Source organism: Pelodiscus sinensis, chromosome 16, assembly GCF_052426305.1.
Source record: "Pelodiscus sinensis isolate ZL-2025 chromosome 16, ASM5242630v1, whole genome shotgun sequence".
NCBI lineage: Eukaryota > Metazoa > Chordata > Testudines > Trionychidae > Pelodiscus > Pelodiscus sinensis.
Genome location: NC_143067.1, coordinates 26,316,593 through 26,339,918, shown reverse-complemented (window position 1 = coordinate 26,339,918; position 23,326 = coordinate 26,316,593).

Sequence of the window (23,326 nt, the reverse complement as noted above, 5' to 3'; positions counted from 1 at the left end):
CACCTTCATTGTTTGGTTGGTTGATAATGTGGGAGCCATCCCACATCCTTCCAACACTATGGTCATCTGAAGAAGTGGACCATGCCCACAAAAGCTCATGATACCATCTACATGTCTTGTTAGTCTTTAAAGTGCTACTAAACTGTTTGCTGTTTTTTAAGTTTTTCCTGTTACAGACTAACGGGGCTACCCCTCTAAAACAAAAACAAAAACCTGATGACAGCCATCCCAAACAAAAACTACAATGATAAAAACTCTGCTACCCACAGAAAACCATCTCCAGGAAACCATGACATTAGTCATACAGACATTTAATGACAACCCAACATCAACATTATAAAGACCATCATTAACCAGAACTGAATTTTCTGTACTCCTCCAGGGACTGAATTTCTGACCCTCCGCAGAACCTGATACCACACTAATCTAGAGAACAAGAAGAATTATCTTGCCTACCCCACCTCAAAGAATTCTTTCACAACAGAGATGCACCTCCCTCCCCCCACAGCTCCCTTACCCTTACTGACAGTCATAAGAAAAAAATATTCATCTGACTGCACACACTACAGTGGACAAAACCACACACTTCCTCATTATATTGATTGCTTCAGGGGAAAAAAAGAGTGTTAAGTCCTTCATAAACATCACATCCACCACAACCACACCACCACTTAGAAGACTGCTGTACAATCCAAGTAACAAATCAGCAGACAAAGGGGACACAAATGTAGTCCTCAGTCTTGATGACTATGTCAAGCAGGTGAATCAACAACTCACTGACACCGTCTACTATAAAAAACTCAAAGACACCACACCATAATTCACCCAGGAATTTAAGGATATCACTAGATCCTTCCCAAAAAATTCAAGAGACACTCTACATACTCAGCTACCACAAATCTATTCCAGGGTAGATTCTTAAAAAGGAGAACCCAGGCAGAACCATCCTATCTGGTCATGGCTCTCATACTGAAGGCTATTTGGGATTCAGATAAACCATCTTCAAACCACTCACCACACAAAAGATCTGTTTCCACAGGATACAATCAGCTTCTTCCAGAAAATCTGCAATATTAACAGCCTCTGTCAGATTGCTGTCCTTGGCACCATGGCACTTCTCTGAATGACAACATCCCTTACAATGACACCCTCACTACCCACCTCAAATGTCTACAAAATAATGGACAACATTAGATATTCACTCCAAACATACATGTAAATTCAGCCATTTCATCCACACCCATAACAATTATACACTCAACAACAAATTATGGGAACAACCATAGATACAAAGATGTTCTCCAGTATGACAACCTTTTCCTGGGTCACTTGGGGAAAGAATTTCTAGACAAATACACCATGAAAACAATTCTATATTAGCTCCAGCCCTATGTTTTTTCCAAGGAGGAAGGAAAGTTGGAGTACTGACTAAGTTGACACAGATACTGTCGACAAAGCTTCTGTCAACAAAGAGCATCTAGACTACATCCAGTTCTAAGCAAGCCGCTTTGTCAACATGAGAGTTTAGACACAAAGGACAGTGTAGATGCAATAACGCCATCTGTCGACAGAACTCTGTTGACAAAAGGAGTTATTCCTTGTAGAATGAGGTTTACCGCCATTGACAAAACGGCTGAGTTCTGTCAACGTTATGTCGACAGAACTCGGCGGTAGTGTAGACACAGGTATACTTTTGTTGACAAAAGTCCACTTTTGTCGCCAAAACCCTGTAGTTTTAGACACGCCCACACAACAAAATCACAGCAACATTTAGGTTACTTACAGTCCTATAGGACCAGTCTCTTGCACCTGGTCATCTTTACTCAGATCTCAAACCAAAGACAATACCTGTGTAGTCAATCCTTTAATAAACTAACTAAAGATTTATTATCTAGGAAAAGCAGTAAAAGAATTATTTACAAGGTTAAAACAGGAAACACACACACACATGAGTTAAACTCTAAGGCTGTGTCTACACTGGCATGAATTTCCGGAACTGCTTAAAACGGAATACTATTCCGTTTTCAGTTTTTCCGGAAAAGGAGCGTCTACATTGGCAGGCTGCTTTTCCGGAAAAGCCCTTTCTCTGGAAAAGCGTCTGTGGCCAATGTAGACGCGCTTTTCTGGAAAAGAGCCCCGATCGCCATTTTCACGATTGGGGCTTTTTTCCGGAAAAGACTACTGGGCTGTCTACACTGGCCCTTTTCCGGAACAGTGTTCCGGAATAAGGACTTATGCCCAAGCGGGAGCAGAATAGTTTTTCCGGAATAGCGGCTGATTTTGTACAGTAGAGCGTCGTTGATCTTCTGGAAATTCAAGGACCAGTTTAGACAGCTCGCAGCTTATTCCGGAAAAGTGGCTGATTTTCCGGAATAAGTGGCCCAGTGTAGACACAGCCTTAGATTTAAAAAATAATATAAGCTTCTATAATAAGCATGGCTGACCATGCCAAGCCAATTCCAGGTTCTCTGCAGGTGCATGTAGATAGGACTGTGTCAATTATGCTCAGGTCCAATCAGGAGGAACAACGCAAAATTGTAAAAAAAAAAAAAAAAAAGGCCCAATATTGCAAAATGCTGAGCCCTTCTGTTCCCTGTGAAGTCCATGGGTGTTGAAGGTTCTAAGCTCCTTGCAGAATTTGGCACTGCCTTGAATATTTCCCCATGCATACTGTGTTTATTTTCCCACTATGGTCAAGTGCTCTCAGTAAGCTTTTGGGGTTGTTCTTCTGGAAATCTGTCAGAGTTCCCAGTTGGTAAGAGACCACACTTTTCTCTTGGTGCCAGTCCGTCCTGGAGAGGGGATATGTCTTCAGTTGCCCTGTGCCTGAGAGCAATATGCCTGTCCTCGCCCCTTAGTTTTCAAAGCACCAATACTTCCCACCTTCCACCCTATCAGAATACTCAAACGTCAGCTGATTCTTCTCCATGATTTTTAAGTGTACATGGGTTCCCCTTATTTCTAAGGGGCAATGTCCCATGGTCTCAGGCCATCAAAGCATGCAGCTCACTGTAGCACGTTTCGTTAAATCTGAGAAGAAATCAAGAGGTTTATGTTACCCTAATTACAGGGCTGTAATGGTACTGAACAACCACATCTTTATCTGTGCAGTTTTCTGCGTCCTTGCCTGACTCCAAGGCATTGACCTTTCCCTTTCATTTCTGCTTTAGATCACTGACCTATACCCCTCTAAACAATTTGTTCCTTTGAAGGAGATCTGGGTGGGTAAAACTAGAAAGCTATTTACTTTTGGTGACCAAACACAGCAATCTCTCAGCGTACAATACATTAACTAGCTCTCTCTCACTCTGAATGAACTCTGCTTACCCTGCTGTACTGTACCACTGCAGGCTGTTACACTCCACTTACGGTGTCTGTCATATTGTATTGATGTCATTTTCTGTAACTTAGTAATGCTGCCTTGCACATTTGATCCTGCAGCGGGTCTTTTCCTAGCACCGTCCCTTAGCTGCTCTTACAATCAGATTGCTTACCTGGACGGTCTCAATGGTTAATAGTGTCATGTCATGCAACAGGGCCCACAACATATTTCCATTCTAGAGGTGAAAGTTACTTAAACTTAACTTACATTTCTTAAAAGTTTTGTTGTATTGCCCTCCAGGGTAAGGGGCTCAGGACAGGAGGTTTGGGGTGGTGCGATATGACAGTACATATAAGAAATTTAAGTGTGGGGTGGAATGCAGGAGGCTCAGGACACAAGATTGGTGTGTGTGTGGAGAAGTAAGAGTCAGAACTGGGGGTGTGAGGAGGAGCTCAGGGGCAGGGACTAAGGTGTGTGAGCTGCAGGACTCGATGGGAGGTGGAGGGCCTGGGAGGAGTTCAGGGTGGCAAGAGTGTTTTTTATGTAGCAATGGGGGGCAGAAGTCCCTCACCCCAATTCCTACTGATGCTGCTTGTTTCTTACTGTTCCCCTTACATCACTGTCAGGGAGAGAGAGGACTCTCTTAGTGGAATGGCACACTGGGGTGCACCACCTTACTTTCACCTCTTTATCATCTTTGCCTATTTTATATTTATCGCCAACAGAGGATCAGCAACTTCATCTCAGCTGTCCCTAAATGCAGGAGGTTGACTCCCCCTGGGCTGACCCACTTGTCCTGGGGAAACTGAAGGGGTGTATCTACACAGCAGCATTATTTTGGAATAATGGCCATTATTTAAAAATAACAATGTGAGCGTCTACACAATAATTTTTTTATTTTGAAATAATTTCAAAATAATGGATAGTTTATTTCAAAATCTGTAAACATCATTCCACAAAGAATAACACCCATTTCAAATTAGCTATTTTGAAATAGGGCATGTGTAAACATGGCAGCTGGAATTATTTTGAAATAAGGAGTCTCAGGAAATCCCACAGGGGCCCTGCTGGCCCACTCCATCCACATTCATCAGGACTCTGTAGTTCCTCTTCCCCTGCAGCCCTTAAAGCTACAGCCACAGGGAAAGGACTTGTGACAAGAAGCTGGCTCTGACAGCCTCCCGCCACGCTGCTGCTGCCACAACCACTCCTAGAGCTATCATGACTGACCCTCGAGCCCCCCAAGATCCCTTCCCTGCTCCCAGGGAGCAATCTGACAGCTCCCAGGAACCTGCCAGGTGCCACAAGAGGCGTGCGCCATCCTGGTTTGGGGCAGAGATACTGGCCCTCATTGAGGTTTGGGGTGAGGAGGAAAACTTCCAGGATCTCCACAGCAGATGGTGCAATGCTGACATATACAGCCACGTGACCAATAGCCTGGCCCCTAAGGGCCACGTCCAGACCCAGGAGCAAGTCCAGACGAAAGTCAAAGAGCTCTGACAGGCCTATTTCAGGACGAGGGAGTGCAGCTCCCACTCTGGGGCAGAACCCCACTCCTGCCCCTATTACCTGGACCTGCACCACATCTTGGGGGGCGGTGCAGCCCCTTCCCAATCCCAGGTGGCCGACTCGTGGCTGGAGACACCCATCATTGCCCACCCAGGGGGCAGAGCTGGTTGTGGGGAGGAAGAGTAGGAGAGGGAGGAAGAGAAAGAGGAGGACTCCAACGCGGCCAGCACCATCACCATGGTAACCCTGGAGCCGGTACCTCATGGCCTGGATGTGTCCCAGGCACCCTCCAAGGCTGGGGAAGGAGTATCAGGTAAGTGATCTTAGGTACATGACACAGACAGGGTGGAGGTGGCGGGCGGTGAGGAGCTGTGGTGTGCGCCAACATCGGCCTTCTTGGCCTGGGGATCATGCTGCAGTTTGTGCGTGTGGATGCACGTGCAGTGGCAGTCTGGGCCATGCTGCCCCAGGAGCCTGCACCAGAGCCACATTTCTGACACCTGGGTGGGTCACCCTCCGACCACTAGAAGGAGGCTGGGGACAGGGCCACACACACACGGGCATACCTGCACGCTCAAGGCAGCACCTGCTCCCAGGGGCAATGCCGTGAGGCGAAGGAGTGTCTGCCGCTCACACACACCTCCCCACCGCACTCTGACCCCCTCTTCCCCAGAAGCCAGAGATACTAGTCCTCTCTCCTTGGGACACCACCACTGCCAGACCTGGTGTGTGCGTGGCACCGAGACAAGCCCAGCCAGCCGGTGGCCTCCCTCCCACCCACAGGATCATGATGTGGTTGGCAACTTCCCATACCTGCTAGTCCCCAGGACATGGAGGGGAAGGAGGTTGCTTCCCTGGAGACATCTGGGCCTCTTTAGGAAAAGGCCCACTTTCCAGGGCACAGATGGCCTTGCTCCCAGTACATCACCTTCATCTGACCCAAGAATGTTGGTCTAGGCTCAGATGAGGGCAAGGCTTCAGAGACAGTGTCTCCAGGAATGACTGACCCTCTCTCTTTAATTGTCGGTCAGACCAGCTCTGCAAGGGGGCCGGGCGACACCATCTGGAGCAGCCACCCAACCCCGGGGGAGAACACAGAAGGAACTGTCAGGAGCACATCTCCGTGCTCCAGGCCCTGCATGAGACGCTGGACCAGAGGCTCCAGGAAGACATGCCGTTGTGCAGAGAGACTTGGATGGAGTTGCTGCAGCAGGGCTGCACCAAGTGTGCGACCGTTCAGTCTCTCCTCGCCCGCCCAGAGCCAGCTCCTGCTCCTTCTGCTGCTCCTGCCCCAGCCCCAGCTCCTGGTCCTGCCCCTCCTCCTATGCCAGCCCTTGCCCTTCGTCCCATGCCTGACCTTGCTCCAGCTCCCCCTCCTGCCTCTCTCCCTAGCCTCCCTCCCCCCATGGTCACTGAGGTCCCTGCACATGAGGTGGTGGAACCAAGCAAACCAGGTGCCAATCCCACTCCTAGCCCTGAGTCTCTCCTCCACCCTCTTCCTTCCCCCCAGAGGTTCCCCTCCCTCCTACCACTCTCCTCTCCCAGATTCTTTCCCCAGTCCCTCTCCAGTTACTTTGACCCCAAATAAAAACCACACACAGTTGATTGTTTCCAAAAAAAACAATGTCAGTTTTATTATCTCTGCAGGGGAGGGAGGGAATGGAGAGGTGAGGGAGGAAAAGCAGAGAGGGGCAAGGCACAGGTCCCTAGGAGGGAGAATGTCACTAGGGTCCTTGTGAGAAATTCTTCCTCAAGGTCTCTCAGATGGGTACTCCCATATGATGGGCCTGCTGGATAGCAGCTGTGTGCAGCAGTTCAAAGGCCCTACTGACCTAACCTGCCTCTGCCCTCTACCCTGGCAGGAATGCCTCTTCCTTACACTCACCTATGTTGTGGCACACGCAACGCGCAGTCACCACTTGGGGGATGTTCCACTCCTCAACATCCAGCTGGGTGAGGAGGCATCTGAAACATGCCTTGAGATGCCCAAAGGTGCCCTCCACAACCATGCGGGCCTGGCCGAGCCGGGCGTTGAAGTGTTCCTTGCTGGGGTCACGGTGTCCGGTGTAAGCCTTCATGAGCCATGGCATGAGAGGGTAGGCTGCATCTCTCTTGATGTACAGTGGCAGGACCACATGTCAGAGGCTCCAAGATCTACCCCCAATCTATTGGTTGGTGACCACTGTTCTAGAGCAGCTCAATAATAAGAAGCCCCCCACCTTTTATCAGGAAATAGCCTGCTCCCATTGAAGCAAGGGGGGGAGGTTGTGATTGATTTCAACAGGAGCAGCACCAGGTCCCTTGGGCCTGATCCAGCAAGGTTCTCAGTCCCCTCAGAGCTCATTGGACTCAATGGGAGTTGAGGGCTCTCAAGAATCACTGAAGACCTTCTCAGATCAGACTCCAGCGCTAATTGCTCAGGGCAGAGCCCTTGTCCTCCTTTGTACTGTGTTGAGCCCTGAGCTCCCCACTGAGCATTCAACAAATAAGAGTGAATAATAATAATAATAACAACCCAGTTCATAATCAGTCACAGGAGGCACAAGCAGCTTGCATGTCTGGCTCAGCACTTCTAGTGCACGTGTCCACAGCAGGGGCACACCAGCCTTTTGGAGAACAACCTATACATTTCACAGCCAATTCAAACCACAGGCAAAGTGCCCTGGTGGGGTAAGAGGCTACGAATGCTGAAGTTTGTTTCCTGTGGCTAGGGTGAGATCTGCCCCAGGTGGAGACTAGCTATCAGCAAAATGAGATGAAGTCACCCAGGGCTAGCGGGAAGAGGGAGGTTTTCTCAGTGTATACGTTAATGTACAAATGAGGTTCCTGCCTGTAGAGATCCCTGTGCATGCTCCCTTTTTCCTTGTATACCAACATTTCTCTCTGCACCAACACCTTTGGGTGCACTGGCAGCTGGGTGTGTGCACAAGTGTCTTTTCATGCATGCAGATGTCTCTATGCATGTCAATATCTGATTGTGCATAGTGATCTTTCCATGCCAGTGTGCAGCAGTTCTCCATGCCCTTATCCCTAGAGCAGTGTTTCTTAAACTGTGTTCTGCGGCATACCGGTGTGCCGCAAGGCAGTCGGAGGTGTGCTGTGGAGATATGGTGACCATACGTCCCTTTTTTGCTGGGCCAGTCCTGGATTTAAAGTCACCCAGCATTAGCGCGGCGCAGCAGCAACTCCCCACCTCCACCCAGCACATAAGCGGCTCCCTTAGTGCTTTGTGTGGGCAGCCGTGGTTGCTGCCAGTGGCACGCAGTGTTCAGAGCTCTGAGCTCCAGTGCAGCATGCGCTGCTGTCTGGCAAGTCCCTCTCCCCACCGTGTGGCCCTTCCCTCAAGCTGCAGGACTTCCTCTGCCGTGCACCACTTCCTCCATCCACAGGCAGGCGCCACTGCTGCCAGAGGGCGGGGAGCGCAGGTTGGAGCCATTGAGCCGTTCCTGGGAGCTGACACCAGAATCCCAGCAGAGACCGTGCGGAGCTCGGCTGGAGCGCTGCAGAGCGGGGTATGTTTGGGCTCTGCTGGTGCGCTCTGTGCACGGCCCTTTCTCCCCCTGCCCCTTCCCACTCCGCTGGGGGAGTGGCAGTACACAGACCCACTTGCTCTGCCACGCTTCGCAAGCCAAATCTCGGAAGGTGGGGGCTTTCTCCTCTCCCCCCCCCCCCACGTTCCTCCTAATGGGAGCCAAAGCTGGTGCGGGGACTGGAATGCGGCACTAACATTAGCACCGCGGGCGGCCCAGCTCCTGGCCGGGCAAGCGGTCCTGCCTTGGTAGCAGGTGGGGCCAGGGCTGTGGGGACTGCTGGGGCCCGACCACAGACTCCAGTCCTGCAAACTGGAAGGCAAAAGGTGGGGGAGGGGTTCGGAGAGAACTAGGGGGTAGGGGGGTGGGAGAGAAAGGGGATTGTGCTGAGGGGAGGGGGCAGGGCAGGAGAAGAAAGGGGAAAGCACTAAGGGACAGGGTGGAGGAGAGAGAAATGCCAGGTGGCCAAGTGGAGACAATGAGGAAAAGGGCAGGAGGAGGGAGGGGAGGTGTCAGTGAGGGTGGGAGTGTGGAGGGGACAGGGTGATGCTGGGAGAGGAGAGGGGAAGGGCATTGGGGGCAAGAGGAAGCAAGGGGAGGGGAGGTGCTGGGAGAAGGGTTGAAAAGAGGGGTGGGCATGAGGAAGGTGGGGATGGAGCAAGTAACATGTGAGGGCACGGAGGGGCATGAGAGGAACTGGGGCAGAGGGTGGTGAGGGGATGGGCATGAGGGAAAAAGAGGGCAAAGGGGCAGTGAGGGAAGGGGGAGGCACCGGGAGGGTGCAGGGGTTAAGGGAAGGTACAGGTGCCAGGGGATTCTGGAGGTGAAGCAGAAGGGCAGACACCTGCAGGGAGAGACCAGTACCAGAGGAGAGAGGGTTCAGTGGGAGCCAAACTCATCCCCTATGGGTAGGAGGATGGTGGGAAAAGTTCTTAGAGGGGGTTACTTTTACTTCTGGTCATGTGTCCATCTTGACCCCGAGAGTCAGAGGCATAGTAACCAGAGGTCAGGGGATGCAGGTAATGGGTAGCTAATTTTGCTTCAGAAAATATGGTCTCCCTACGTGGAGTGAACAGAGTACAAATGGCCGTCGATAAAAGGGGCCAGCTTCCTCTTTTTTTTTCCCCCCTCAACAAAAATTCTTGGCGTTCCCCATAAAAAAAATTATTGTTTGGTGTTCCTTGGTCTTAAAAAGTTTAAGAAACACTGCCCTAGAGATACCTGCTGTTTAGTTGCTGCCAGATTTCAACTGTGTCCTTGGAAGCCAAAATTTGAACCTTAAAGAACCGTCTGCCAGTCCCTGCTTTTCTCTGATCACCACAGCACAGAAACTCCATGCACCTTCCTTGGGGTTAGGTTGGTTTTTATCTGAGTGCTAAGAGCTCTGTTTTCCTTCACCTCCCTCTGTTTATCTGTCCCCCTCTGAAGGAGCATCGTTATCTCAAGGAACAGACCCCTGCTCCCTCTTCAGGGTCAGAAAGTGCTGAAGGGGCAAGACAAAAGAAGGAAGCAATGGTCAGATCCAGCTGTCAGTGGAACTAGGACTTCTTATTCTTTAAACTACAATTGTTGGCTATGTCATCACTAGGCACCATCCCTTTTGCTTGTGGCTCAGGTCCCAGAGTTATCAGTAGCTAGTCACTATCCCATTTTATTATTGCAAAAAGGCCTCAGACTCTCAATAGCTCCAACCTGAGAGCCTCCCTTCCCTACTCTTTATATTTGCTCTGAAAAGTCCTGGTCTCATCACTGTGCTGACCTAGAATAATCATTCCAAGTGACCAGGACATGCATTGCTGCTAGCGGCACAAAAGGCTTCTGAGCAGTGTCTTTGAACATTTCTCCCTTAGTGAGGGCCATGGGTCTCCGGGCTGCAATTTCCTACCATCCCATTCATTTGTGCCTTCTCAGCCCTCCAGGCTACTCCAGACCCCAGTATCTTGAGCTCTTGTAGGCTAGAGCTTGCATGACTGAATGAGAGGCCACAGGTCACTACAGTCAAAGTCACTGGTTATGTCTACGCTGTAAGAAACCCTGTCCAGATGACTAAAAATCTGCAGGAGCCTATCATTTTCCCCCACCCTCACCTGATCTAGATTCCAAAATCTTCCCCTGCTTATTGTTTGTCTGACTCCTTCCAAGAAAACCCCTTATATAACAAAGAGAGGGGGAGAGGGAGAGAGAGAGAAAGAGTGAGAGTAGCATGCACACTTACTACAATTGTTCGTGCACACAGGCATTTCCATGAATAAATCCAACAGTGTCTTTTGCATAAAAACAAATACCCATACATTTTTCACATTTATCTGGAGGTAACTGTGTGACTAAATTATTGCTGACATACAATTGCATGCACATTTGTACATCTAACTTTTAGAAAATCAAATCTCTCTCTTTGCCCCACAAACAAACAGATGCAAAAAGCAGGCTCTAGAGAAGCAACATGACTGCGTGCGACCTATTTTTACAAGCTAAGGTATAGGAGTATAAAACGTACATTACAGAAATGTTGCTATTAGCAATTCATGGATGGAGATACAAAGAAAACCTATGGACGTGATAAACTTGTTTGCTCAAGATACTCTACCACCAAAGAAGAGCATTATAAACACCAGAATAAGAGGGGAAAGGGAATTTTTGTAGAAATTACTGTTTCTGCTCTGCTGGATCAAACAGATTGTAAACCCTTTGGACAAGAGACCATCTCTTCCTCAATTTATATTGTCAATGCATGACAAATAAAAAGTAATCATGACAAAATAAGAACCAGTCATAATCCATACAGTTCTTAAAACAAAAAACATGTTTTCTTAATTTCTAAAATGTGTGGTTAGTGTTTAACATTTATTTTTCTTTTTAGTTTTCTCTGGCACATAGATGGAGATCTCCCCAAGAAAGGCAGCTCTTCTTGTACTGTTCAGCCCTCCAGAAGCAGAAAGCACGGGAAATCTTAAAAGAGCAGATGTTTTTATATGAATTTATATCCAGAGGTTCTGATCTGAAGATGCAGGCCTTGTCTGCCTTATAGTTTTAGCTACCAGTGTCACTACCTTGTAGCTGCAGCAATACAAACCCGTAGTGCAGAGCAATGGGGTAAACTATTACCTAGGATAAATGTCCCAGTTCAAGTCATGGTTTATACAATGCAGTGCATCTGTGTGAGGGTTTTGACTGATACAGCTACAGCAGTGAAATTATGCCTGTGGCTAAACCCAAGAGTAGAGAAGGCCAAAGGTAAGATTCCAAAGGGTGAGATGTTTTTCCTAAAGGAACCTCTGAAATTGTCATTGTAGTCCCATCACTATAGGTATATTTACACAGTTAGAAGAGGGTTGTGGAGGGTTTGCTCAGCTGTGCCTGAAGGTCTTTGGCTGGGATGCAAAGTGCTGACAAATAAGTTTTGATACGCTTGGAGTATCCTATACACTGCAGTGCTTGTACATTGCAAAGGGCCTTGCATATGTGGCTAGTACAGTGAAGTTACATACTGGGTATGTTATTTCCAATGCCTCAGGGACTGCATATGCTGCTTTTTAGTCCTCTGTTTATATCCCAATAAACCAGCCTGAAGATTGTTGTCTTCATACCCATCTGGGTTCACACAGCAGGACCAATTAAAAGCAGACCGATGCAATAACGGCAGAAGGAGGAGTGCATACAGAGCTGCAGTCTGGAAAAAGGCCAATTAAGGCAACAGAATTTGGCTCATAAATGTGCCTCTCTATCACCTTTGCAGCATCTCCAGTTGTACTTTTGTCCAGTGTTCTGTGTCATTTCATTCCAATTGTCATGCCACCAGGAATGGATCTAGTCCTTGGGATCCACGCCTAGATATCTGAGGTGGCCCAGTGAAGCAAAGAGTCAGTGATCAAGAGTTGCTCCAGGCTCGGGAAGAGCTAATAGCCTAGGAATGGGGAGCAGAAGGAAGAATCTGGGAAGAGGAGGGATGTGGCTCAGTGTTGTTTAGAAGCACTCTCGGGCTATGTCTAAACTACAAAGATTTTTCGAAAAAGGATATGCAAATTCCGTGGGAATTTGCATATCTTCTTCCAATTGCATTTTTGAAAGAGGATCTTTTGAAAATGAAAGTAGTTTGGATGCAGTTTTTTGGAAGGGAAAAAACCCTTTTTCAAAAAACCACGTAAACCTCCTTTTTTAGAATGAGCGTTTTTTTTAAAAAAGGTTTTTTTCCTCCCCCAAAAAAACACATCCAGACTACTTTCATTTTCGAAAGATCTTCTTTCAAAAATGTGATTGGAAGAAGATATGCAAATTCCTGCAGAATTTGCATATCCTTTTTCGAAAAATCTTTGTAGTTTAGACATGCCCTCAGATATCACAATAACGATATGACAATGATAATGGGGTGCAATACAAGAACCTGAACACAACAGAAGTTTTGGGGATCAGCATCTCACTTATGCTGGTGTCTTGGCACAGTCTTATCCATCCTGGATCTTTTACCCACAGGGAGTTTAGTGAATATCTTACAATCTTTTTGCCAATCTCACTCTGTCACAGAAACACTCCCTCTGGTTGGGAAAGCATGCAAGCAAACCCTACGCTAGTCTGGAGATTGGCTGTATCATGGGACTTAAACGTATTGTAATTGCTAATTCTTTGCCCTCTATAGACGAGAAGCAGAGCAAGAACCAACCGTTAATTGTCTCCCTTATTCTGTTCACTTCCTTGTCTTTTCCCATTACACTGTGGTTAAGAATGGACTAATACACTAGATTTCAAATAACTAGCATGTCCAAACTCATGACCATTACTGATCCTGGGAGCAGATTTTTTTGGTCTCATAACATAACTTCTCCATGTCATCATTTCCCTCCCACTCTTCACAGTTCCCAACATGGACTGTTGGATTCTTGTTTATAAAGCTCTTTGTTATTCTTAGAATCTGAAATTAGAACTCAAAAAGGCTCCCATGGTGCCCATCTCCTGGGGGCCAGCACAAGATTGTTTACTACACAATATTTTCCAGCACTTCGTCCAGTCTAGTTTTAGCTGATCCAAGTGATGGGGTTTCTACCACTCCCCTTGGGAGAACTAGTACTGCTTGCTGTCCAGAAGCTTTCAAGCTTAATTTTACCCTTGTTTTATTCTTGCACTGCAGCGTTGGAGGAGGGGACACTTTGTGTTATTCAGTATTTTTGTTCTCTCTTTCTCTTTCTATAGAATGTAAAGTCATGTGCTGCCTGTAGCTTTTCAGTGGAGTCAATCTCAATTATTGTAGCCAGAATGATTCTTGGGTAAATTCAGGTTTCTGTATATTGTCCCTAAACGTTCTCTTTAGCCCTTCAGTTGTTAGTTCTCTCACTCTCTTCCTTACTTAGGTATTCTCAGTACACAGACACTGTATTACATAATCTCTATCAGTCTAGTCAATCCCCTGTATTCCTTGTGCAACACGAGCTATAGTGCCAAATGTACACTTTTGCTGGTTGCAATTGCATCTAGATGTGGGGCTTTGGTCAACACAGCTCTGACACCAAAAGTTTGTAAATGTAGACCTGGCTGCAACTAGACGAGTATAGCTATTCCTAGATGGGAAATGTAATAAACTACACTGGTATAAGCAGATTTATATCAGTATAACTGCATCCACACTAGAAGATGAACAGGTAACTATTGTGGTAAAAAATTACACCCCAGACCACCATTATAGTGGCACAGATGCCAGAGGATAGACAGGACCGGCCCACAACATTTTGGCACCTGAGGTAGGGAGTGCAAATGATGCCCCCATGCCACCTTTTCTCCTGTCTGCCTGTTATGTCTCTTGTTCCCTCCTTCCTCCAGCACAGCACTCCACCATCTCTGTGCATCTAGAGCAGAGAGAATACATATGCACCAGCAGCAGACACAATTTTCTACACTTTGGGTCCTAGAGGCGCCCCCCCACACACAGTCTGGCACCTGAGGCAATCGCCTCAGTTCGCCTCATAGTAAGGTCAGCCCTGAGGATAGATCCCGGCTGCTTTTCTAGTACAAGGCAGGCATGGGCAAATTCTGGCCCACAGGCCAGATCCAATCCACAGGATTAATTCCTGGCAGGCTCCCACTGCTATGTTTACCTGTGCTTTCTGTAGGTATCGGATGATTGCAGCTCTTGTTGCCCGCAAAACGCCATTCGCAACCAATGTGAATGGTGGGAAGTGGTGTCCCAGTCCATGCTGCTTCCTGATGCTCGCATTGGCCATGAATAGCAATCCATGGCCACAGAGAGCTGCAATTGTCCGATACCTGCAGTGACACAGGTAATAATAGTGCCTGTATAGTGAGTCCATGGGATCCTGAGATTCATCCATGGCCTCTTCCCAACGGAGTGATGTGCATACGCTCTTGACATATTGTACCATTAGGTGCACCAAGGTATGTGTCAACATCACAATGGTTTGATGCCAAAAAAGATCTATTCTTGTGCTGCTATGCGCGAGTAACCAGGACCAAAAAGGGCACAAAAAGACTGTGTCCTGTTGATCTTAAGCAAGAGGTAAGAGAGTAGAATTGTGGGGAGTTGCCAGCCAGAGCATTATGGGTTGTTGACGACATGAATCCATAACTACCTGCTGCAGTTTTAGTCTCAGCATGTGCCAGGAGCATTACCCAGAATGCAAAGCGGCACAGGCACTATGGAATACTTACCCACAGTGCATCACTCCCAAAATCGACAGCAGTCTCTCTAATGGGAATATGCTCCTTCGAACTACATTGAATTCTTCCACACAGTGGGGACATGGACTTTCAACTTTGCAAAGTTGGGTAACCAGAAATTTACCTTAATACATTTGACCTTGTAGTATAGACATGGCCTTAGGTGTGCCTTGCCAGAAATCTGCAGCGCCCATGGTCATCATATATACAGTAGCCCAGTGTCTGTGCATCTGTAACGCTGACGTATATGGCCACACCCCTTGGCCGTGAATGTCAGCGCCCCGCCCCCCTTCCCCTTGCTCCCTGGCGGTTCGGGCCCCACGGCTCCCCGGACACCCCCCACCCGCCAGAGCTGCTTCCCTCTCCCCTTCCTCCGGGCCCCCCCCATCCTCCCCTCCAGCCCCCAAACCTCCCCAGCTCTGCTTACCACCCCCCTTCCGGCCAGCCCCGCCCCCTTCCCCTCCCTCCGTGGCGCGCTCCCCCCAGCAGGGGAGCAAGCGGTGGCAAGCGGCCCTTTGGGGTCCATGCTCCCCACGTGTGGGGAGCGCAGACCCCAAACAGCTGCTTGCCGCCCCGGGCCCAGCTGACCGCCGCTCCCGCTGGGCCCACCTGAGCGATGCTCCAGCCGGGCCCCGGTGGGGAAGGAAGCGGCAGCAAGCCGCCACGGAGGGAGGGGAAGGGGGGGGCAGTGACGTACACAGCTGGGGGCGGGGCCGTGTACGTCACTGCCCCCCCTTCCCTTCCCTCTGCGCCCCTCAGCTGAGTGCTGCGCCCCTCAGCCGGGCCACCGGGGGAGCCAGCAGTGCAAGGGGCTGTTTGGGCTCCCCCGGGGTGGGAGGTAAAGGGAGTGCGGTGATGTACACGGCCCTGGCCCCAGCCGTGTATGTCACCGCCCCGCCCCGCCCCCGTCCCTCGCAGCAGCCCGGCTGAGCAGGCAGCACTCAGCCAAGCACCACGGTGTCGGGGAAGGGGAAGGGGAAGGGGAGCGGGGAGAGATGGAGGGGAGAGAGAGGCAGGAGGAGGAGGAGAAGAGAAAGAGATGGAGAGAGAGGCAGGAGGTGGAGGAGAGCTGGGGGGGGGAGGAGGCAGTAGGAAGAGAGACAGACAGACAGACAGAGCGAGAGAGCTCAGGAGAGAAGTTCTGAAAATCCCATCTTATGACGGGCTAATTGGCTAGTTGTGGAAGAGTATTGCCCCAAATGTTGGTTTCATTTTTAAAGGAATTTACCAAATCCAGTATGAACCTGTCACAGAGGTCTCACTGCCACATCACCTCCTGCCAGTAGCACTGGGAATTAGCTCATCAATAGGGCACCTCCCTCTGGCTGGTGTCTCCCTGTATCCTCACTCCATGTTTCAGTTCCGGACCCACATGGCTCCCAGACCCCCAATGTCCTCTTCAGGACACTGCAGGCACTACCGGAGGACAATTGTTGTCTCTCATCTCCCTTCTGGGGGCATGTTTATGAGTCTTTGCACTCTGGGGTCCTCCTCTCCCAGGGAACCCCCAATTTCCCCGCACCCACCTTGCCTCAGTGACTCACTGCCAATCTTCAGCTAGCTCCTGCCTCAGGGGCAACCTGAAGTCTGACATGGCCACTCAGCATTGGCCAGGGGGTGCGGACATGCTGCCATCTCCTATCCTGGCTGCCCCCTGAGCCCTAGTACTCTCAGGACTTGCTTCAGGCCCTGCAGCCTGGGAGTGAGGCCAGGCCAGCACTCCCCAGCACTGTTCAGTTTTAGGTAGCTCCCCGAGCTTCCTTAGCAGCCAGGTCCTTCCTGCTCCTCAGCTAGAGCAAGTGTGTCTTCCTTCCTCCATCTGGGAGCCCTTATTTATACAGCCCCCAGCTAGGCTCTACTTGGCAGTATCTGCCTCAGCTGTGGCCTTCACTCTCAGCCCTCTCCCAGGGCTAGGTTTTACCCTTAAAGGGCCAGTGTGGGGCAGATGCCCCATCACAGACCCACAATGTCTTCATAAGACTAAAAAGTAAAACACCAATGCAGCGCTTTTCAAAATTGTAAACATTCCACAGAAACAGGAATAAATCATGGAGCTATGGGCTGAAAACTTGGTCACAAGAGTGAGGAGAAAGAAAATGTGAAATTAATCCGTCTAGTGTCATTGTGTCCAGTCTGAGTCACTAACTCTTGTGAGTCACAATATGGATGATGAATACAAGGGCCAGCTATATTTCAAGGTAGAATGTGCCATTAGGAATGTATATTCCTGTATAAATTATGATGGCAATGCAAACATACACCCTTCCTGTCAAGAACAGATTCTGTTTTCTGAGTATTTGTTATTTTAAAAAGGTTCAGTAGACATTTATTGTGTGAGTAAATGAACAAATATGCCACATATAGATGATGGAGAGTAAATTAGGTTGTTAAAATCTGTGTTTTATTGATCATCTATGATTGGTTTAATAATCTGAGGCCTGGTGTACACTACAAGCTTAGGTCAAATTTAGCTGCATTAGATTGATTTTCTAAACAATAAGTCCACTCCACCAAGCCAGTTCCATGAACTTTAAGGGCCGTTAAAGTTGATTTCTGTACTCCTGCTTTCACAAGGAGTAACTGCTTAATTCAATCTCGCATGGTTGACTTTCTGGTAATGCAGACACAGCGCTGTGAATGTTGATGTTCTTGGCCTCTGGGAGTTGTCCCACGGTGCTGTGCAATGACCTGTCTGGCCCTGACTTTCAACTGTACTGCTCTCCAGGTGAACAGGAAAAGCCCTGGGAAAATTTGCATTTCATTTCCTGTGTGGCCAGTGTGGCAAGCAGACCTCAGAGCAGGCAGCACACCTGAGCAACACACTTGACCAGGAGTTCCATAAACTCAAGTTCCATGAGCTCCATGAGTTTCCAGGGTTGCAGATGAACACCAGCATGGAGTGTGCAGGAGATCCTAGGCCTCACTGCTGAGTGGTGAGAGGAATTTGTTCTCGCAGAACTATGACCCAGCAAAAGAAACACAGATATCTAAAAGGCATGGAGGGAAAAGGATATGCCAGGAACACCCAGAAGTGCTGCATGAAAATAAAGGAAACAAGGCAGTCATATCAAATGGCAAAGGAGACAAACTGATGGTCTGAAGCAGGGGTCTCCAAACTACGGCCCGCGGGCCGGATGCGGCCCGCGAGGCCCTCTCATCTGGCCCGTGGAGACTGTGACGGGGAAGAAACTCCCCGCACTAACAGCCCCTCCCCTGGAGAAGCGCCGAGCGGCGCAGCGCCGCGGAGCTGGGGCGGGGAAGAAATTCCCCACACTGACAGCCCCTCCCCCGGAGAAGCGCCGAGCGGCGCAGCGCAGCGGAGCCCAGGGGAAAGCCCACGGGGAGGGGAGCGAGGGCACATAGCCGCAGGCGCGGCAGGCGAGGAAGGCGGCAGGACCCAGGAGGAGAAGGGGCAGGGTGAGCGGCACGCCCCGTGCGTGCCGGCTCAAAAGGGGGAGGGGCCGGAAGGACAGGGGCGGCCGGCACTCACTTTCTTTTGGGCAGGCAGCCAGGAGAGGGAAGCCGGAGGAGCCAGCGGGACGGAGGAGGGACCCTGGACCCGCGCAGCCCTTGCCCTGGGCAGCGAGACTCCCCGGCCGCGGGTGCGGGGGATCGGAGCCGCCAACGGACGGCCACACGCCCTGCGGACCGACGGCCGAGCCCGGGCTCTGCGCGTCCCTCACAGCAAGAGGGGTTGGGACTTGGCGTGGACAATTGCTCCCTATTGGCCAGTGCGTTCTTATCCTATTGGCTAGCTCTCTCATGAGGTCACTAGTGGGCTGGGCTCTATTTTGGCATCCAGGAAACAATTTCACCATTCACACTAATACAGGTGTTCATGTGTAGTGTATCAATGTGTTATTAAATAATAACTGAATAAAATAATATTAAATAAATAATTAAAAACAACATCCATGTTTTGATTGTTTTTTATTTGGACCTCAAGTGTGTAGTCGGCCCCCGAACTGCTGTTTGATAGTTAATGCGGCCCTCGGGCAGAAAAGTTTGGAGACCCCTGGTCTGGAGCATCACTGCAAATATGCCACTTTTATGAGCAGCTGCATGCAATCCTTGGGGGGGGACATGACCAGCTTTCCTAGTCAGTTTGTGGGTTCTTCCAAAGACATTCAAGCAACGTCAGGAAACAGCATGGAGGACAGCATGGTGGAGGAAGAGGAAGAGGAGAATGGTTAGCAGGCAAGAGAGGCAACTGAGGTCATTGAGAGCCAAGAACTTTTTATAATTTTGGAAACAATCCCCTCCTCCCAGGACATCTTGCAGCTGGGCACTGATCCTGGAGAAGGCTCTTCTGGTGAGTTCACATTTTTTATCTTGCTAAAAGTGGGTTAAGGCATATGGATGTGATCTGTAGTGGCCACTATGCTGACACAGTAGGGTGTCTCCAGAACAGCTCTCTGGAGACAGAGCAGGAATCCTCCGTGCACATCTCCATGAAGCTCTCATAGGGGAACTCTTTGATCCCTCTCACAGAGTTTCTGGGGAGGCTGCCTTATTCTATCCTCCATGGTAGGATGCCTTCCCATGCCAAGCCAGTGGTAAGTGCTCTGGTGTCATTGCAGCTCAAAGCATTGCAGCATAAGGTTCAGGTTTCTGGCCACTTTCAGTCCGCATCTGGTCCTCATCACTGTGTGTGATTTGGAGAAGACTGATATCTCGCATGGCAACCTGGATGAAGCAGGGGAAGCTTTCAGTTGTTGCTTCTGGAGTAAACCTCTGTTTGTTCATCCCCAGTGAAGCATGGTGTGAGCCCTGTCCTCCCCTGTTGTCACACCTGACTCCCTCTCCCTGCCTGCTCACTTGCTCACTCGTGTGCTCCTGCAACAAGGAAAAATCGCACTCCCCCAGCAAATGGGAGGTGCTGAACACAGGAGCACCATGCAAGTCCCTGCCCAGCCACAAGGCCCAGAGCCCCTCCTTCCTTCCCGCCTGCTCGCACACTCACTCCTGTGGCAAGGGAAAGTTGCACTCTCCTGGTAAATGGGGGATGGGGTGCCAAGCACATGGGTGCCACAAGAGCCTCTGCCTGCCTTGTCCTGTCACCACAGAGCATGAGGAAAGGAGAACGTGAAGAGCCTGGAAATGAAGCACCAGGAGAGAGTGCAGTTGTCCATGGTGGATGTAATATGAATCTGACCATTCATAAAACTGTCTTTCAAAGCATCTCTGATTATTGCTGCCCATTGCAGTTCTCTCTTTATTGCCCTGGTGTCTGGCTGCTCAAAATCCCTGGTTTGGTGCTGTGCCTCAGCATTCCACCCAGACAGATACATTTCCCCCTTGCTCTCACAAATATTATGAAGCACACAGTAGGCTGCCACTATTATGGGCATATTGCTTTTGCTGAGGTCTAACTTCCCTTTAAACTCCCTATAGCACATTCTACCACCATTCTGCACTTGCTCAGCCTGTTGTTCAACTGCTCCCTGCTGTGGTCCAGGCAGCTTCATGAGTCATAGGAGCCAGGGGTAGGCTGAATCGCCAAGGATCACTATTGGCATTTCAACGTCTCCAATTGTAATTTTCCAGTCGGAGAAAAAAGTTCCAGCTTGTAGCTTGCCAAACAGGCAGGAGCTACTAAAGATGCGTGCGTTGTGCACCTTTTTGGACCATCCCACGTTGATTTCCTTGTGATCCACCAGCCCCTGCAGCACTATTCAAGTACCCCTTGCAATTTATATACTCCTTTCCAAGGTGGTTGGGTGCCAAGATGAGGTGTCCATTCCATCTATCACCCCATCACAGTTAGGGAACCCCAGCTCAGCAAAGCTGTCCACTATGTCCTCCTTGTTTCCCAGAGTCACTGCCCTCTGTAACAGAAGGGTATTGATTGCCTTGGCTACTTGGATCACAACAGCCCCCACTGTAAATTTCCCCACTACAAATTGATTCCCAGCTGATTGATAGTTGTCTGGCATTGCACGCTTCCACAGGGCTATTGCCACTCACTTCTCCACTGTTGGAGCGAGTCTCATTCTGGTATTCTTGCGCTTCAGGGCAAGGGAAAGCAATTTGCAAAGTTCCATGAAAGTGGCCTTACGCAGATAATAGTTTTGCAGCCACTGCTGATTGTCCCATACCTGCATCACAATGTGGTCCCACCAGTCTGTGCTTGTGTCAAGATATTGGAACCAGCATTCCTCTGTGTCCAGAGGCTCGAATGCCGGTGGCATTTGCCAGTTGCTCAACTCAAGTACTTTGCAGAAGAGTATGTTCTTGGCCTCCTGAGATTCTTCCTCATTTTAGCCAGCCCTGGATACTCCAGCATTAGGTACACCAAGGCTAACATCAGCATCATAAAACTTTGATGTTGAACAAGAGCCACAATGGAGTCCATGCTCAAGCTGCTATGGCATCTGCGTGGATAACCAACAAGAGAAAAAAAGGTACAAATAGACTATTTGCCATTGCAGAGGGGAGGGAGGAAACAAGTGCATTATGTTCCACTGACAACATGTACCCAGAATCACCGCTGCACAGTTTTGATCCCAGCATGCTTTGGGAGCATAACCCAGAATGTAGGTTAACCACAGTGCCTCAAAGTCAATGGTAGCCACCATAGTGGGAATGTGCTACTTTGAACTTCGTCGAATTCTTGCACACAGTGGGGACATGCACCTTCAACTAAAAATCAACCTTAATAAATTCAACCTTATTTCATAATGTAGATATGGCCTAAGATTTTGATAGTCAAATCTTACATTAGTAAAAGTGATATGGAATTTTATTTACCACTATTGGGCTTTGGTGGATTGATTAAAATCAAGGAGATTTAAATAACTGATTTAAACCACAGTTTAAATCACCAAAAATCATTGATTTAAATCAAGTTTCCCATTGATACTTCTTCACATTTCTTCCAACACTGGTGCAAATCTGATCACTAAACCATGTTAATTTGCAGGTCAGTCCAGCATTTTACAACAGCTAAGAGGGTATACATTGTGTATTTTTTTAGATACAGTAAACTTCCGATAATCCAGCACCTTTAGGACCCAGGGGGTGCCGGATTATCAGATATGCCGGACTATCGGAAGGGAGAGCTATAAGGGGTCTAGGGTGGAGTGGGGGGGGACGCCACCCCAGACCCCTCATAGCCCCCCTTCTGATAGTCCGGCTCTGCCCCAGGTGTCCCCGATTCAGCCGCTGCTGGTCAGTTTCAGCAGCAGCTGAATCGGGACGCCTGAGGCAGAGCAGCTGGGGTGTTGCCAGGTTGGTCCAGTAGCGCCGCCCCTTGGCGCTGTGAGATCAACCTGGCAGCACCTCAGTTGCTCTTGGGGACGCCTGGGGCAGAGCAGCTGGGGTGCTGCTGGGTTGGTCCCACAGCGCCAAAGGGTGGCGCTACCGGACCAACCTGGCAGCACCCCAGCTGCTCTGCCCCAGGCGTCCCCAAGTCAGCCACTGCTGAAAGTGACCAGCGGCTGACTCCAGAAAGCCTGGGGCAGAGCAGCTCTGCCTTAGGCTTCCCAGAGTCAGCCGCTGGTCAGTTTCAGCGGCGGCTAAATCAGGGACAGTTGGTCCCGCAGTGCCGAGGGGCAGCGTTACAGGACCTACCGGCAGCACTCCAGCTGCTCTGCCCCTGGCTTTCCCGATTCAGCCGCTGGTCAGTTTCAGCAGCAGCTGAATCGGGGGAGCCGGGGGCAGAGCAGCTCCAGTGGTCCGGCTGCCCGGAGCACTTCCGGGTTCCTGATGGTGCCGTACCATCAGGAGTGCCGGACCATCAGATGCCGAACCAATGGAGTTTTACTGTAACTTGAATTTTATTAATTTAGAAAATAGTACATAATACTCATTACCTGTGTCAAGTGCAGATGCAGCAGCAGTACATTAGGAATGGTAAGAACTTAATCACACACACAAACACGGTAGCACTTGTACGTTATTAAACTAAATCTTAGATGTTACATAAATGTTTCACATTTGCAATTGCAGCAGTTTCCTGAGTTGCTGGCTGATGGCTATTCTTAGCTCTTTTAATTTTCAAATTTTATTATCTCTAACAGACAAGTCATCAGAACACTAAATGTACGGTGTCCTTAAAACTTCTACAACTAGCTCTGATCTTCCCCACTCCCACTGCCGTTTTGATGCAGATCTGATTTTAAGTCACCAAAAAAGCTAAGACTGATTATGCTTAGAGTTCACTTAATTTTGGAGTAAGCCCCATTGAAAACAAGCATAGGATGGGGTTCCTTTGGGAAAGATGCGTTATGCTGAAGTAAAATAGGGACTAGACTTATGGCATTACCATTATGGCCTGTGACCATGATATTCCAAAATAAGA